We start from the raw sequence: 10,804 nt of genomic DNA on the forward strand, positions 1-10,804 counted from the left end.
TGCTCAGAGGCTTCGTTATTTTGATATTTTGGTTTTTATATATTGAGTTTTATGTGTTGATTAAGGTGGAGGTCTTTTGTTTAGGTTCTACACACTCCAGTCACAACATTCTACGGTACCAAATATATGCAGCTTATCAGACTTATTTTATCCCTTTTTCTCTATTCATGGTGCTCAGAGGCTTCGGTATTTTGATATTTTGGTTTTTATATATTGAGTTTCATGTGTTGATTAGCGAGAATGTCTTTTTTTCAGATTTTACACACTCCATGTCACAGCATTCTACGGTACAATATTTACAGCCCATCAAATTTAGTATTGTTATCTATCTTCACCGTTTACAGTACCTAGATTAATATTTTAGGTAGAGATTGATGTTTTATTGTCATTTTCACGTTAATTATTGATACCGTAAAGACATTCCATTGTTATTAGAGTGTATCTGAAAAGTGTTACCAGTCACCGTTGATTGATTTTGCTTTCCACGTAATTTACAAACAAAAACATAATCAGAGCATAAATAAGGAATGCATATCCTTCCTAATACTACAGTTTACTACATATATAATGCATAACTTCGGAGTGATAAGATTTAATGCAGACGATGAAATTTTATGGGAGACTCAACTAAACTGATTTTCATTCGCCCGAAGAGGCAGAATAATATAATATCTGAGTATAAAAATAAATAATGTGTAATACTTCAGTTTTATACACATATAATACATAACTTACTGAATGATAGAATTTAATGCAGACGATTAAATTTTATGGGAGACTCAACTAAACTGATTTTCATTCGCCCGAAAAGGCAGAATAATATATCAAAGTACAAAAATAAATAATGTATAATACTTCAGTTTTATACACATATAATGCATAACTTACTGAATGCTAGAATTTAATGCAGACGACGAAATTTTATGGGAGACTCAACTAAACCTTCATTCGCCCGGAGAGGCAGACTATATATGTATAATTAACTAGCCCAATAAAACACCCAAGAAGAAGTAGTTCACTATTAAATATTTGAGCAATGAACTTTACCTGACTCTACAAAAGACCCTTGTAGAGTAATTCTTGCCTCGTGTCCCGGGGTTGTAGAGTCAAAATTTCTTACCGTAGCTGCAGGTTCAAGGGCCAAGAGACGGGGATGAGCACTGAGGCCACGCGCACGGCTTATTTAGTGTATAGCTACCCCTAACTTGACCTTTATGTTGGAATCCCCTGTGACGGAAAGCAATGCGTGGGAATAATAATATAATTCAAACTATACAGCTCGATCCCCCTTATTCGCGATCGAGGGTTTGGACACAAATCTACAAATTATTGAGAAAAATGGAAGAAGTAGACAACGAGGAGTTACAACCAAAAGAAGGAATTACCACTAGGAACACAAGAGGATATCGTAAAAAATTTGAGGATGGGAAGAAGCTTGAGACATAAAGAAATATAGCTTCCCACAAAGAAACATAGGATGGTTTTATAAGACAATTTCACTCCTCAAATCAACTCTTTCTAAAGGCCAAAGAAGGTGTCAGTCGGGTTCTAATGAGTGTTTCTTTAGGTTCACGGTACAGAGGAAGGGTCAAACCACCACCAGGGTCATAAAACTACTCCTGGATATGCCCTTAACTTATACGAAAGCCTTGTCAAATATGTGTTTCTTCAGGTTCACGGTACAGAGGAAGGGTCAAACTACCACCAGGGTCATAAAACTACTCCTGGAAATGCCCTTAACTTATACGAAAGCCTTGTCAAATATGTGTTTCTCTAGGTTCACGGTACAGAGGAAGGGTCAAACTACCACCAGGGTCATAAAACTACTCCTGGAAATGCCCTTAACTTATACGAAAGCCTTGTCAAATATGTGTTTCTTCAGGTTCACGGTACAGAGGAAGGGTCAAACTACCACCAGGGTCATAAAACTACTCCTGGAAATGCCCTTAACTTATACGAAAGCCTTGTCAAATATGTGTTTCTTCAGGTTCACGGTATAGAGGAAGGGTCAAACTGCCACCAGGGTCATAAAACTACTCCTGGAAATGCCCTTAACTTATACGAAAGCCTTGTCAAATATGTGTTTCTTCAGGTTCACGGTACAGAGGAAGGGTCAAACTACCACCAGGGTCATAAAACTACTCCTGGAAATGCCCTTAACTTATACGAAAGCCTTGTCAAATATGTGTTTCTCTAGGTTCACGGTACAGAGGAAGGGTCAAACTACCACTAGGGTCATAAAACTACTCCTGGAAATGCCCTTAACTTATACGAAAGCCTTGTCAAATATGTGTTCTTGGGCGGCGAAATGTCTCAATACGACCCATGGAGGTTTGGAACAGACTAAGTTAGGATGTAGTATCGGAGAGGAGTGTGCAAAGCTTAAAGGAAGAGTTGGATAAATGTAGATAGGGAGACGGGACCACACGAGCCCCGTAAAACTACAACTAGGTAAATACACACATATACACACTTCTCTCAATGTATACCCCCCTGCCATTTTCTTTGACTAGGCCGAACAAGACAGAGAAACGACGTACCGTGACGAATAGTTAAGGTTAGGAATAAAAGCCATCTAGTTATTTTTGTTCATATCCTGGTATTGTTAAAGCATCAATGGTGGTACAAACGATATAACAAAAAGACCAAAGGACTGACACACGCAGCGAAACAGCCTAAGCCCGGATGCACTCACAAAAATATGTCCTATGCAGCCTATGATGAGATGCCCATGACTCGGTGTGGTACAGTGGTGGTGCCGGTGGTAAGGAGAATGGTAGATAATATAATGAAGATAATAATGATAATAGATAAAAATGAGGGCTGATAAGCGTAAATATGGTCATAAAAAGTGATGGAATTGCAAATGATGGTAATAATTGCTTCCCGTTTTCTCTTATACTGTGGAATGATGATAATAAGGGAGACTAAAGAAATAAATAATAAAAATAATAAAATAATTCCTTGGTTTCTGACTCAATTTAATAATAATGTTCAGTTGACTTAGGAACACTAGGCCGCTCTCTCTCTCTCTCTCTCTCTCTCTCTCTCTCTCTCTCTCTCTCTCTCTCTCTCTCTCTCTCTAAACATAAACAAAACACCATATCATTTTAAATTCATTGTAACTCTTTTACTTGAGTCTACCTTTGTTTATAATCTCAGTACTGCCAGACAAAAAAAAATTCTCACGGATATCGGAAGAAGATGAAGGAGGAGGAGAAGAAAATGGAAGAGAAGGGAAGGAAGGAAGGAAGAGAAAAAGTAGATAGGAAGGAAGGAAGAGAAGCGATACAAAGCAATACAGGGCAGAAGATGATAAAGGAGGAGGAGGAGGAAATGGAAGAGAAGGGAAGGAAGGAAGGAAGGAAGGAAGAGAAAAAGTAGATAGGAAGGAAGGAAGAGAAGCGATACAAAGCAATACAGGGCAGAAGATGATGATAAAGGAGGAGGAGGAGGAAATGGAAGAGATGAAAAGGAAGGAAGGAAAGAAAGATATTGGAAGAGAAAAAGTAGATAGGAAGGAGGAAAGAGAAGTGAAAGGAAGCGATGTGGTTTGTTGATGCCTTTTGCTTTCCTTTACTCGGCATCCAGTGAAGCTTGAGATGTTTTAACTATCGTCTGTATATAGATTCTACCGCAGTCTGGAATCGTTGTTATTTTCCTGCCATACAAAACTGAGTGACTAAATTCTGGACCGTCTGTATAGAGTTTCACCGACGTCCAAGGGTTAAAGAGCTTGAAAATTTGGTAACGTGGGAATTTATATGAACGGTGCAAGATTTTGGGGGGATTTTACACAAGGGCCGGAATTTGTGCGAATCGTGAGAATTTTCTGGGATTTTACACAAGGGCCGGAATTTGTGCGAATCGTGAGAATTTTCTGGGATTTTACACAAGGGCCAGAATTTGTGCGAATCGTGAGAATTTTCTGGGATTTTACACAACAAGGGCCGGAATTTGTGCGAATCGTGAGAATTTTCAGGGATTTTACACAACCAGGGCCGGAATTTGTAATCATTGTGCGAGATATTTTGGCATTTTACACAACCAGCACCAGAATTTATATGAATCGAGATTTTTGGGAATTTTACACAACCAGTCCTGGAATTTATAACAATCGTGTGAGAATTTTTTGGCATTTTACAAACCAGCGTCAGAATTTATAATCATTGTGCGAGATATTTTTGGCATTTTACACAACCAGCGCCAGAATTTACAGGGAATAGTATGAGAATTTGGCATTTTTACACAATTAGCGCCAGAATTTATACGAATTGTGAAAATTTTGACATTTCACACAACCAGCGCCAGAATTTTGAGGGAATTGTATGAGAATTTGGCATTTTTACACAACCAGCGCCAGAATTTAGAGGGAATTGTATGAGAATTTGGCATTTTTACACAATTAGCGCTAGAATTTATACGAATTGTGAGAATTTTGACATTTCACACAACCAGCGCCAGAATTTAGAGGGAATGGCATGAGAATTTGGTATTTTTACACAACCAGCGCCAGAATTTACAGGGAATGGTATAAGACTTTGGCATTTTTACACAATTAGCGCCAGAATTTATACGAATTGTGAGAATTTTGACATTTCACACAACCAGCGCCAGAATTTACAGGGAATGGTATAAGAATTTAGCATTTTTACACAACCAGCGCCAGAATTTACAGGGAATGGCATGAGAATTTGGTATTTTTACACAACCAGCGCCAGAATTTACAGGGAATGGCATGAGAATTTGGTATTTTTACACAACCAGCGCCAGAATTAACAGGGAATGGCATGAGAATTTGGCATTTTTACACAATTAGCGCCAGAATTTATACGAATTGTGAGAATTTTGACATTTCACACAACCAGCAGAATTTAGAGTGAATGGCATAAGAATTTAATATCATAGTATTTCTTTAAACCACATAGCAACACCTCTTGCCTCCTGGGCAGTTAAGATGTCAACTCAACCTTCCTCCTTGCCCATTCTCAATAACCTCTCCATTGCAAAGAGCATTTTCAATTTATACCCATTTTCTGTGACCTCTTCATCCCCATTTTCTATGACCTCAATTACAAGGATGACTCATGTATATTTTTTTGTTGTTGTTGTCATTATCATTGTGGCAATTGTACAAGACCTAATGTTGTAGTAGTAGTAGTAGTAGTAGTAGTAGTAGTAGTAGTAGTAGTAGTAGTATAATGATTTCCTGGTACACTCATATAAAAATAATAATAATAATAATAATAATAATAATAATAATAATAATAATAATGGTAATGATGATAAAAATGATGATAATGTTAGTAAGGAATGTTGAAAATGAATCCGTCTCTCTGATAAAACTTCCGAAAGACTAAAAAAATGAGGAAAAATTATAAATATTCTCGGGAAATTATAAAAAAAATCAGAAAATTACCAATATCATTTTTTTCTCTGATGAATAAAACATTTTTCACACACACACGCACAAACGCACACACACACACACACACACACTTCCGTCCTTCCTTCAAACAATAATAAAAAAAATAAAAAATAATAATAACAAAAAACAGTCACGGATGTCCACACACGGGTACATGAACGCCCCAACCAACACACGCACACACACATACATAGACGTACATGCGCGCGCACACACGTATACGCACACACGGTCGTCTGGGCATTACCAAAATTGTACACGCCAAAAAAGAGATGTGAATGTTTGATACCTTAAGATTATATGTCTCAGACTCGCCATGTTTGTCTGTCTGTCTGTCTGTCTGTCTGTCTGTTTCACGCCCCGCCGCCACCACCACTGCCCTCTCTCTCTCTCTCTCTCTCTCTCTCTGGTCGGTATTTCTCTTTTTTTTCTTTTCTTTTTCGTTCTTTTTTTCCTACTTTCTCTGTTTCCTGTTTTCTTTTCCTTTCTTTCTTTCTTTTTCCTGTTTTCTCTTTCTTTCTTTCTTCCATTTCTCTCTAATTCCTTCCTTTCCTCCATCCATTCCTCCTCCTTCTCCCTCTATTCCTTACTTTCTCTCCCTTTTCCTTCTTCCTTCCTTTCCTCCGCTTACTCTTTCTAACGTCCTTCCTTCCTTCCTTCCTAGTCTTTCTCTTCCATAATCTTATCTTTCTCTTCCTTCCTTCCTTCCTTTCCTTCTCTTCTTTCTTCATCTTCCTCCCTTCCTTCCTTCCTATCCTTTCTCTTCCATAATCTTATCTTTCTTTCCCTTCCTTTCCTTTCCTTCAATTTTCAGCTTCTTCTTTTATCCTGTATCACTTTGTATAGCTTCATAGGTCCTCCTCTCTCTCTCTCTCTCTCTCTCTCTCTCTCTCTCTCTCTCTCTCTCTCTCTCTTTTGCATATTCACACCTTCCTCTTCAATACCATTACACTGCTATCTTTCCCAACTATAACACACCATTCCACTATAATCTTCATCATTCATTCGTTTATATTCTGGTTCGTGTTGCTTATTGTCCATCCCTCTCCTTGGGTTCGTTCAAGTATTTCCGACCCTTTTTTTAACGCAGCGCTGTGACGAAATGTGAAAGAAAGGAAGTAGATATTTAGGAGCTTATTCGAACACCTCTGCATAGCACGCCTTTCCAGACCTGTTTACGATAGGTTACGAACACCTTGGTAAGTTTACGATTATATCCGTTTTCTCTGTCTCCGTAACACTGAGGCTAAGTGAGCTGTGAATCTTGGGTCAAATGAAGAACTTATTTGAACACCTCACCTCAGTGCACCTATTCAGAGCTGCTTTACGATAGGTTACGAACACCTTGGTTAGTTTACGATTATATCCGTTTTCTCTGTCTCCGTAACACTGAGGCTAAGTGAGCTGTGAATCTTGAGTCAAATGAACAGCTTATTTGAACACATCACCTCAGTACACCTATCCAGACCTGTTTACGATAGGTTACGAACACCTTGGTTAGTTTACGATTATATCCGTTTTCTCTGTCTCCGTAACACTGAGGCTAAGTGAGCTGTGAATCTTGGGTCAAATGAAGAACTTATTTGAACACATCACCTCAGTACACCTATCCAGACCTGTTTACGATAGGTTACGAACACCTTGGTTAGTTTACGATTATATCCGTTTTCTCTGTTTCCGTAACATTGAGGCTAAGTGAGCTGTGAATCTTGAGTCAAATGAAAAGCTTATTTGAACACATCACCTCAGTACACCTATCCAGACCTGCTTTACGATAGGTTACGAACGCCTTGGTTAGTTTACGATTATATCCGTTTTCTCTGTTTCCGTAACATTGAGGCTAAGTGACCTGTGAATCTTGAGTCAAATGAACAGCTTATTTGAACACATCACCTCAGTACACCTATCCAGACCTGCTTTACGATAGGTTAGGAACGCCTTGGTTAGGTTTACAATCCCTTACGCTTATTTTTGTCTCCGTACAGCCCTGGCGATAGAGTTAAATGAGCGCTGAATCTTGACTCAAATGAAAAACTAGGTTAGCGATGAACACGACTCAAATTAGAACCCATATTTGCACAGCGTCGCATCAACTGAGAAGCTAGGTTGCCGATGAACACGTCAATCAAATAAGAACCTATATTAATACTGAACGTCGTACCAATTGATAACTATATTGCCGGTGAACGCATGAACCAAGTTAGAACCTAAATTAATACTGAAGAGTGAACCAAATGAGCAACATGAATCAAATAAGAGTCTATATTAGCACTGAACATCGCATCATATGAACAGCTAAGTTACCGGTGAACACAAGAATCAAATGAGAGCTGAATATCACATCAAATGAAAGACTAAATTACCAGTGAACACATGTATCAAATAAGAGCCTAAATTAGCACTGAACATCGTATCATATGAACAACTAAATTACCGATGAACACAAGAATCAAATGAGTGCTTATATTAATACTGAATATCACGTCAAATGAAAAACTAAATTACCAGTGAACACATGTATCAAATAAGAGCCTAAATTAGCACTGAATATCGTGTCAAATGAACATCTAAATTACCAGAGACCACATTAATCAGAGTAGATAAATATTAAAAATTGCACCGAAACAAATGAGAAACTACATTAAAACTGAATATCACATCAAATGAAAAACTAAATTACCAGTGAACACATGAATCAAATTAGAACCTATATTAGCACTGAGGGTCGTATCAAATCAAAAACTATCCTACTAATCTTGCTCTTGCTGTACAGGTGACCCGTCGGAGAGGCAGGCCTTAATATCAGCCAACACAAGCATCAAATTAGAACCTATATTAGTGCTCAACCTTGAGAAATATAGAAAACTTAGTGACCCAAACACAAGAATCAAATGAGAACTTAAATTACTGGCCCTTGAATCAAATGTAACACTGAACAACCAGCAACACAAACATCAAATTAGAATCTATATTAGTGCTCAACCTCGAGAAATATAGAAAACTTAGTGACCCAAACACAAGAATCAAATGAGAGCCTAACTTACTGGCCCTTGAATCGAATGTAACACTGAACAACCAGCAACACAAGCATCAAATTAGAATCTATATTAGTGCTCAACCTCGAGAAATATAGAAAACTTAGTGACCCAAACACAAGAATCAAATGAGAACTTAAATTACTGACCCTTGAATCAAATGTAAAACTGAATAACCAGCAACACAAGCATCAAATTAGAATCTATATTAGTGCTCAACCTCGAGAAATATAGAAAACTTAGTGACCCAAACACAAGAATCAAATGAGAACTTAAATTACTGGCCCTTGAATCGAATGTAACACTGAACAACCAGCAACACAAGCATCAAATTAGAATCTATATTAGTGCTCAACCTCGAGAAATATAGAAAACTTAGTGACCCAAACACAAGAATCAAATTAGAACCTAACTTACTGGCCCTTGAACCGAATGTAACACTGAACAACCAGCAGACTCATGAATCAAATTAGAACCTGAATATGCACTTGGCACTGTGTCAAATGAGAACCCAAGTTAGCACTGGCTGAACACGTTATGCATAGCTACGGAGAACCAAATGAGCACCTGAATAATGTATAGAAAATAAATAATAACAACCATGTATTATGTATCTCTTCTTGCCATTCTCCATTTCACCGAGTCAAATCAGCTTCCAAATGACTGTGGAATCCAGAGACTTATATAAGCTTCCAAAAGACTTCTGAACCAAAACATCAAATCAAATCAGCTTCTGAATGACTTCGGAATCCAAGCACTAAATCAAATCAGCTTCTAAATGACTTCGGAATCCAAGCACTAAATCAAATCAGCTTCTAAATGACTTCGGAATCCAAGCACTAAATCAAATCAGCTTCCAAATGACTTCGGAATCCAAGCACTAAATCAAATCAGCTTCTAAATGACTTCGGAATCCAAACACCATATCAAATCAGCTTCTAAATGACTTCGGAATCCAAACACCATATCAAATCAGCTTCTAAATAACCAGAATCCAAAAGCTAAATCGAATCAGCTTCCAAATGACTTAAAAATTCCAATCACTTCATCAAATCACCCTCTAATGACTGCAGTATCCAAGCACTAAATCAAATCAGCTTCTAAATGACCTGAATCCAAACACTACATCAAATAAGCTTCCCAATGACTTCAAATTCCAACCGCTTCATCAATTCAGCCTCTAATGACTTCAGTATCCAAGCACTAAATCAAATCAGCTTCTATATGACCGGAATCCAAACACTACATCAAATAAGCTTCCCAATGACTTCAGAATCCAAACAGCAAGTCAAATCAGTATCCAAGCAACTTCTTTAATTCAAGCACTAAATCAAACCAGCTTCTTAGCGACTTCAGAATCCAGACGTTAAATCAAATCAGCTTCCAAATGACCTAAAAAATCCAAACACTTTATCAAATCAGCTTCCAAATGACCTAAAAAATCCAAACACTTTATCAAATCAGCTTCCAAATTACCTAAAAAATCCAAACACTTTATCAAATCAGCTTCCAAATGACCTAAAAAATCCAAACACTTTATCAAATCAGCTTCCAAATGACCTAAAAAATCCAAACACTTTATCAAATCAGCTTCCAAATTACCTAAAAAATCCAAACACTTTATCAAATCAGCTTCCAAATGACCTAAAAAATCCAAACACTTTATCAAATCAGCTTCCAAATTACCTAAAAAATCCAAACACTTTATCAAATCAGCTTCCAAATGACCTAAAAAATCCAAACACTTTATCAAATCAGCTTCCAAATGACCTAAAAAATCCAAACACTTTATCAAATCAGCTTCCAAATGACCTAAAAAATCCAAACACTTTATCAAATCAGCTTCCAAATGACCTAAAAAATCCAAACACTTTATCAAATCAGCATCCAAATTACCTAAAAAATCCAAACACTTTATCAAATCTGCTTCCAAATTACCTAAAAAATCCAAACACTTTATCAAATCAGCTTCCAAATGACCTAAAAAATCCAAACACTTTATCAAATCAGCTTCCAAATTACCTAAAAAATCCAAACACTTTATCAAATCAGCTTCCAAATGACCTAAAAAATCCAAACACTTTATCAAATCAGCTTCCAAATGACCTAAAAAATCCAAACACTTTATCAAATCAGCTTCCAAATGACCTAAAAAAATCCAAACACTTTATCAAATCAGCTTCCAAATGACGTCAGAATCTAAACAGCAAGTCAATTCAGTATCCAAGCAACTTCTTTAATTCAAGCACTAAATCAAACCAGCTTCTTAGTGACTTCGGAATCCAGACGCTAAATCAAATCAGCTTCGAAACGACTTCTAAGCTAAAACATCAAGTCAAAT

At 37.2% G+C, this 10,804-nt stretch overlaps 2 long non-coding RNA genes across 56 annotated transcripts; one reads left to right on the top strand and one right to left on the bottom strand.

Annotated features, from left to right (window-relative positions):
- The first annotated feature begins 1,552 nt into the window (after positions 1–1,552).
- LOC127006312 (uncharacterized) lies at positions 1,553–8,326 on the top strand. 6 transcript variants are annotated; one of them, XR_007759461.1, is made up of 5 exons: positions 1,553–1,567; positions 1,673–1,987; positions 2,093–6,612; positions 6,762–7,057; positions 7,207–8,326. It is a non-coding gene; the product is annotated as an uncharacterized LOC127006312 (long non-coding RNA). The 6 variants fall into 6 exon arrangements; XR_007759464.1 differs by having other exon boundaries at positions 1,673–1,777; XR_007759463.1 differs by having other exon boundaries at positions 1,778–1,987.
- On the bottom strand, positions 6,842–10,804 carry LOC127006311 (uncharacterized). 50 transcript variants are annotated; one of them, XR_007759457.1, is made up of 8 exons: positions 10,655–10,804; positions 10,402–10,611; positions 10,150–10,317; positions 9,940–10,107; positions 8,872–9,897; positions 8,412–8,463; positions 7,278–8,275; positions 6,842–7,128 (listed from the first exon to the last, which is right to left on the bottom strand). It is a non-coding gene; the product is annotated as an uncharacterized LOC127006311 (long non-coding RNA). The 50 variants fall into 50 exon arrangements; XR_007759444.1 differs by having other exon boundaries at positions 7,278–9,897; positions 10,402–10,443; positions 10,486–10,569; XR_007759428.1 differs by having other exon boundaries at positions 7,278–9,897; positions 10,402–10,443; positions 10,486–10,611.

The sequence above is a fragment of the Eriocheir sinensis genome, chromosome 32 (genome assembly GCF_024679095.1).
Source record: "Eriocheir sinensis breed Jianghai 21 chromosome 32, ASM2467909v1, whole genome shotgun sequence".
Classification (NCBI taxonomy): Eukaryota; Metazoa; Arthropoda; class Malacostraca; order Decapoda; family Varunidae; genus Eriocheir; species Eriocheir sinensis.